Source organism: Octopus sinensis, unplaced genomic scaffold (assembly GCF_006345805.1).
Source record: "Octopus sinensis unplaced genomic scaffold, ASM634580v1 Contig12863, whole genome shotgun sequence".
Lineage (NCBI taxonomy): Eukaryota > Metazoa > Mollusca > Cephalopoda > Octopoda > Octopodidae > Octopus > Octopus sinensis.
This window is the reverse complement of record NW_021832800.1, coordinates 20001-27500: the sequence shown is the minus strand read 5'-3', so window position 1 is coordinate 27500 and position 7500 is coordinate 20001. Positions and strand designations below refer to the sequence as shown.

At 45.3% G+C, this 7500-nt stretch overlaps 1 protein-coding gene across 1 annotated transcript in view; it reads left to right on the top strand.

Annotated features, from left to right (window-relative positions):
* LOC118761379 (calcium/calmodulin-dependent protein kinase type 1-like) overlaps positions 1 to 7500 on the top strand; it is a 19340-nt gene that overhangs the window by 2688 nt on the left and 9152 nt on the right. Inside the window, exon 2 of the mRNA XM_036499221.1 lies at positions 4547 to 4643. The gene's annotated coding sequence lies outside the window, so the exon portion shown is untranslated. The remainder of the gene's footprint in view (positions 1 to 4546; positions 4644 to 7500) is intronic.

The window sequence follows — 7500 nt, the reverse complement described above, 5'->3', positions numbered from 1 at the left end:
AGGTGGGGAACCTATACGCCAAGGAAACCGGCCCTTATGAGCCAGGCGTGGCTCGAGAAGGAACAAACAATATGTATATATATGGAAGCACATGGCCTAGTAGTTAGAACAGCGGACTCGCGGTCGAGGGATCGCGGGTTCGAATCTCAGACCGGGCGATGTGTGTGTTTATGAGCGAAAACACCTAAGCTCCACGTGGCTCCGGCAGAAGGAAGTGGCGAACTTCTGCTGACTCTTTCGCCACATCTTTCTCTCACTCTTTCCTCCTGCATCTTGCAGCTCACCTGCGATGGACCAACGTCCCGTCCAGGTGGGGAACCTATACGCCAAGAAACCGGGATTGCTAACTGAAAATATATTCCTTGTGATGTATGGAGAAGTTTTTGTTCGTTTCTTCTCGAGCCATCCCTGGCTCATAAGGGCCGGTTTCCCGGTTTCTTGGCGTATAGGTTCCCCACCTGGACGGGACGCTAGTCCATCGCAGGTGAGCTGCAAGATGCAGGAGGAAAGAGTGACAGAAAGTTGTGGCGAAAGAGTCAGCGGAAGTTCGCCATTACCTTCAGCCGGAGCCGTGTGGAGCTTAGGTGTTTTCGCTCATAAATACACATATTGCCCGGTCTGAGATTCGAACCCGCGATCCCTCGACCGCGAGTCCGCTGCTCCAAACACTAGACCATGTGCCTCCATTTATATATATATTGTTTGTTTGTTCCTTCTCGAGCAATCCCTGGCTCATAAGGGCCGGTTTCCCAGTTTCCTCGGCGTATAGGTTCCCCACCTGGACGGGACGCCAGTCCATCGCAGGTGAGCTGCAAGATGCAGGAGGAAAGAGTGAGAGAAAGTTGTGGCAAAAGAGTCAGCAGAAGTTTGCCATTACCTTCTGCCGGAGCCACTATTACTTAGTTCAAACATACGTATATAGACACACATCAACCAAGTCACATCAACCATAGGGGTAGGAGTGGCTGTGTGGTAAGTAGCTTGCTTACCAGCCACGTGGTTCCGGGTTCAGTCCTACTGCGTGGCACCTTGGGCAAGTGTCTTCTACTATAGCCTCGGGCCGACTAATGCCTTCTGAGTGGATTTGGTAGACGGGTACTGAAAGAAGCCTGTTGTATATATATATATATATATATATATATATATATATATATATATATATATAGGCGCAGGAGTGGCTGTGTGGTAAGTAGCTTGCTTACCAACCACATGGTTCTGGGTTCAGTCCCACTGTATGGCACCTTGGGCAATTGTCTTCTACTATAGCCTCGGGCCGACCAAAGCCTTGTGAGTGGACTTAGTAGACGGAAACTGAAAGAAGCCCGTCGTATATATGTATATAGGCGTAGGAGTGGCTGTGTCGTATGTCTCTTGCTTACCAACAAAATGGGTCGGGTTCAGTCCCACTGCGCGGCATCTCGGGCAAGTGTCTTCTACTATAGCCCCGGGCCGACCAAAGCCTTGTGAGTGGATTTGGTAGACGGAAACTAAAAGAAGCCCGTCGTATATATATGTTTGTATATGTTTGTGTGTCTGTGTTTGTCCCCCCAACATCGCTTGACAACCTATTTCTTTATTACCCACAAGGGGCTAAACATAGAGGGGACAAACAAGGACAGACATAGGTATTAAGTCGATTACATCGACCCCAGTCCGTAACTGGTACTTAATTTATCGACCCCGAAAGGAGGAAAGGCAAAGTTGACCTCGGCGGAATATGAACTCTAAACGTAACGGCAGACGAAATACGGCTACGCATTTCGCCCGGCGTGCTAACCTTTCTGCCAGCTCGCCGCCTTATATGTATATAGGCGCAGGGGGTGGGTGTGCTTGACAACCGATGCTGGTGTGTATACGACGCCGTAACTTAGTGGTTCAGCAAAAGACACCAATAGAATTAGTAGAAGGCTTACAAAGAATAAGTCCTGGGGTCGATTTGCTCGACTAAAGGCGGTGCTCCAGCATGGCCGCAGTCAAATAACTGAAACAAGTAAAGATTAGTCAGGTAGGCGCTGGAGTGGCTGTGTGGTAAGTAGCTTGTTTACCAACCGCATGGTTCCGGGTTCAGTCCCACTGCGTGGCACCTTGGGCAAGTGTCTTCTACTATAGCCTCGGGCCGACCAATGCCTTGTGAGTGGATTTGGCAGACGGAAACTGAAAGAAGCCTGTCGTATATATGTATATATATATATATGTGTGTATATGTGTTTGTGTGTCTGTGTTTGTCCCCCTAGCATTGCTTGACAACCGATGCTGGTGTGTTTACGTCCCCGTAAATTAGCGGTTCGGCAAAAGACACCGATAGAATAAGTACTGGGCTTACAAAGAATAAGTCCCGGGGTCGATTTGCTCGACTAAAAAGGCGGTGCTCCAGCATGGCCGCAGTCAAATGACTGAAACAAGTAAAGACTAAGTCAGATAACCCCAAACTCTCAGCGTCTGTTTTAAACATGAAAGATGAAAGTTTTCCTGATAAAGGTTCAATTTTGAAAATAAAGGGATATAACTGAACGTCGTAAGGAAGTTTTTTTGCTAGGTATTCTCCCTTGAACCCGAAATGACCCTCTTGTAAATTTAGTTCGATGTTGGTACTCTTTACTCTTTTACTCTTTTATTTGTTTCAATCATTTGACTGCGGCCATGCTGGAGCACCGCCTTTAGTCGAGCAAATCGACCCCGGGACTTATTCTTTGTGAGCCCAGTACTTATTCTTTCTGTCTCTTTTGCCGAACCACTAAGTTACGCGGACATAAACACACTAGCATCGGTTGTCAAGCAATGCTAGGGGGACAAACACAGACACACAAACATATACACACACATACATATATATATATATATTACTCTTTATTCTTTACTCTTTTACTTGTTTCAGTCATTTGACTGCGGCCATGCTGGAGCACCACCTTTAGTCGAGCAAATCGACCCCGGGACTTATTCTTTGTGAGCCCAGTACTTATTCTATCGGTCTCTTTTGCCGAACCGCTAAGTGACGGGGACGTAAACACAACAGCATCGGTTGTCAAGCAATGTTAGGGGGACAAACACAGACACACAAACATATACACACATACATATATATATATACATATATACGACAGGCTTCTTTCAGTTTCCGTCTACCAAATCCACTCACAAGGCATTGGTCGGCCCGGGGCTATAGTAGAAGACACTTGCCCAAGATGCCACGCAGTGGGACTGAAACCGGAACCATGTGGTTGGTTAGCAAGCTACTTACCACACAGCCACTCCTGCACCTATATATACATATATACATATATACGACGGGCTTCTTTCAGTTTCCGTCTACCAAATCCCCTCACAAGGCATTGGTTGGCCCGGGGCTATAGTAGAAGACACTTGCCCAAGATGCCACGCAGTGGGACTGAACCCGGAACCATGTGGTTGGTTAGCAAGCTACTTACCACACAGCCACTCCTACACCTATATATATATATATATATATATATATATATATATATATATATATATATATATATATATATATTTATATATACGACGGGCTTCTTTCAGTTTCCGTCTACCGAATCCACTAACAAGGCATTGGTCGGCCCGGGCTATAGCAGAAGACACTTGCCCAAGGTGCCACACAGTGGGACTGAACCCGGAACCATGTGGTTGGTAAACAAGCTACTTACCACACAGCCACTCCTACACACACACACATATATATATATATATATATATATATATACGACAGGCTTCTTTCAGTTTCCGTCTACCAAATCCACTCACAAGGCTTTGGTCGGCCCGGGGCCATAGCAGAGGACACTTGCCCAAGATGCCACGCTGTGGGACTGAACCCAGAACCATCTGGTTCGTAAACAAGCTACTTACCACACAGCCACTCCTGCGCCTATATATATGTTATTTTATTTTACTTGTTTCAGTCATTTGACTGCGGCCATGCTGGAGCACCGTCTTTTAGTCGACCAAATCGACCCCGGGACTTATTCTTTGTAAGCCCAGTACTTATTCTATCGGTCTCTTTTGCCGAACCGCTAAGTGACGGGGACATAAACACACCAGCATCGGTTGTCAAGCAATGCTAGAAGGACAGAGACACACAAACATATACACACACGCTTATATATATATACATATATACGACAGGCGTCTTTCACTTTCCGTCTACCAAATCCACTCACAAGCATTGGTCGGCCCGGGGCTATAGCAGAAGACACTTGCCCAAGATGTCACGCAGTGGGACTGAACCTGGAACCATGTGGTTGGCTAGCAAGCTACTTACCACACAGCCACTCCTACACCTATATATATATACGACAGGCTTCTTTCAGTTTCCGTCTACTTTATTCACTCACAAGGCTTTGGTCGGCCCGAGGCTTTAGCAGAAGACACTTGCCTAAGGTGCCACGCAGTGGGACTGAAACCGGAACCATGTGGTTGGTTAGCAAGCTACTTACCACACAGCCACTCCTGCGCCTATAAAGAAGAAAATGTACAAATTTGCAAAAGATATTCATAACTAAATTATGGCTTTTAATGTTGAAATTTCTTTTTCTAGTCCAAGCAACAACCAAGAAGAATAATTTGACAAGATCCTAAGTGGACATTTTGAATTCATTTCACCATTCTGGGACGAGGTTTCGAGTTCCGCGAAGGTAAGACCCACGTATACACATATTCGTCTACTCTTTTACTCTTTTACTTGTTTCAGTCATTTGACTACGGCCATGCTGGAGCACTGCCTTTAGTCTATATATATATATAGTGGCTAATACCATAGCGGATCTATTTTTAGCGCAAAAGTCGACCATATGGTAGTCACCCTCTTATATTTGTGTATATATGTATATATATACTCTTTTACTCTTTTACTTGTTTCAGTCATTTGACTGCGGCCATGCTGGATCACCGCCTTTAAGCGAGCAAATCGACCCCCGGGACGTATTCTTTGTAAGCCCAGTCTCTTTTGTGACGGGCACGTAAACACACCAGCATCGGTTGTCAAGCAATGCTAGGGGGACAAACAGAGACACACACATATATATATACATATATACGACGGGCTTCTTTCAGTTTCCGTCTACCAAATCCACTCTCAAAGCATTGGTCGGCCCGAGGCTCTAGCAGAAGACATTTGCCCAATATGCCACGCAGTGGGACTGAACAGAGAACCATGTGGTTGGTAAGCAAGCTACTTACCACACAGCCACTCCTGCGCCTATATATATGTTATTTTATTTTACTTGTTTCAGTCATTTGACTGCAGCCATGCTGGAGCACCGTCTTTTAGTCGACCAAATCGACCCCGGGACTTATTCTTTGTAAGCCCAGTACTTATTCTATCGGTCTCTTTTGCCGAACCGCTAAGTGACGGGGACATAAACACACCAGCATCGGTTGTCAAGCAATGCTAGAAGGACAGAGACACACAAACATATACACACACGCTTATATATATATACATATATACGACAGGCGTCTTTCACTTTCCGTCTACCAAATCCACTCACAAGGCATTGGTCGGCCCGGGGCTATAGCAGAAGACACTTGCCCAAGATGTCACGCAGTGGGACTGAACCTGGAACCATGTGGTTGGCTAGCAAGCTACTTACCACACAGCCACTCCTACACCTATATATATATACGACAGGCTTCTTTCAGTTTCCGTCTACCAAATCCACTCACAACTCTTTATATATATATATATATATATATATATATATATATATATATATACTCTTTTACTCTTTTACTTGTTTCAGTCATTTGACTGCGGCCATGCTGGAGCACCGCCTTTAAGCGAGCAAATCGACCCCCGGGACGTATTCTTTGTAAGCCCAGTACTGATTCTATCGGTCTCTTTTGCCGAACCGCTAAGTGACGGGCACGTAAACACACCAGCATCGGTTGTCAAGCAATGCTAGGGGGACAAACACAGACACACACACTTATATATATATACATATATACGACAGGCTTCTTTCAGTTTCCGTCTACCAAATCCACTCACAAGGCATTGGTCGGCCCGAGGCTCTAGCAGAAGACACTTGCCCAAGATGCCACGCAGTGGGACTGAACCCGGAACAATGTAGTTGGTAAGCAAGCTTCTTACCACACAGCCACTCCTGTGCCTATATATATGTTATTTTATTTTACTTGTTTCAGTCATTTGACTGCGGCCATGCTGGAGCACCAACATTTTAATCGAGCAACTCGACCCCGGGACTTATTCTTTGTAAGCCCAGTACTGATTCTATCGGTCTCTTTTGCCGAACCGCTAAGTGACGGGGACGTAAACACACCAGCATCGGTTGTCAGTTAATGCTAGGGGGACAAACACAGACACACAAACACACACACACATACATATATACATATATACGACGGGCTTCTTTCAGTTTCTGTCTACCAAATCCACTCACAAGGCTTTATATATATACATATACTCTTTTACTCTTTTACTTGTTTCAGTAATTTGACTGCGGCCATGCTGGAACACCGCCTTTAGTCGAGAAACTCGAACCCGGGACTTATTCTTTGTAAGCCCAGTACTTATTCTATCAGTCTATTTTGCCGAACCGCTACGTTACGGGGACGTAAACAGACCAGCATTGGTTGTCAAGCTATGTTGGGGGGACAAATACACACACACAATCACACACACACACACACACACACACACACATATATATATAATATATATACATATATACGACGGGTTTCTTTCAGTTTCCCTCTACGAAATCCACTCACAAGGTTTTGTTCAGCCCAAGGCTATAGTAGAAGAGATTTGCCCAAGGTGCCACGCAGTGGGACTGAACCCGGAAGCATGTGGTTGGTAAGCAATCTACTTACCACACAGCCACTCCTATGCCCATATACATATATACGACGGGCTTCTTTCAGTTTCCGTCTACCAAATCCACTCACAAGGTTTTGTTCAGCCCAAGGCTATAGGTGAATATACTTGCCCAAGGTGCCACGCATTGGGACTGAACACGGAACTATGTGGTTGGTAAGCAAGCTACTTACCACACAGCCACTCCTACGACTATACTACGCCAAGGTATACTTGATAGACATTAATATCCCATGTGTAATAATTGTATATTTCTTTATTGCCCACAAGGGCTAAACATAGAGGGGACAAACAAGGACAGACAAAGGGATTAATTCGATGATATTGACTCCAGTGCGTGACTGGTACTTTATTTATCGACCACGAAAGGATGAAAGGCAAAGTTGACCTCGGCGGAATTTGAACTCAGAATGTAACGACAAACGAAATACCTATTTCTTTACTACCCACAAGGGGCTACACACAGAGGGGACAGACAAACGGATTAAGTCGATTACATCGACCCCAGTGCGTAACTGGTACTTAATTTATCGACCCTGAAATGATGAAAGGTAAAGTCTACCTCGGCGGAATTTGAACTCAGGACGTAACAGCAGACGAAATACCTATTTCTTTACTACCCACAAGGGGCTAAACACCGAGAAGACAAACAA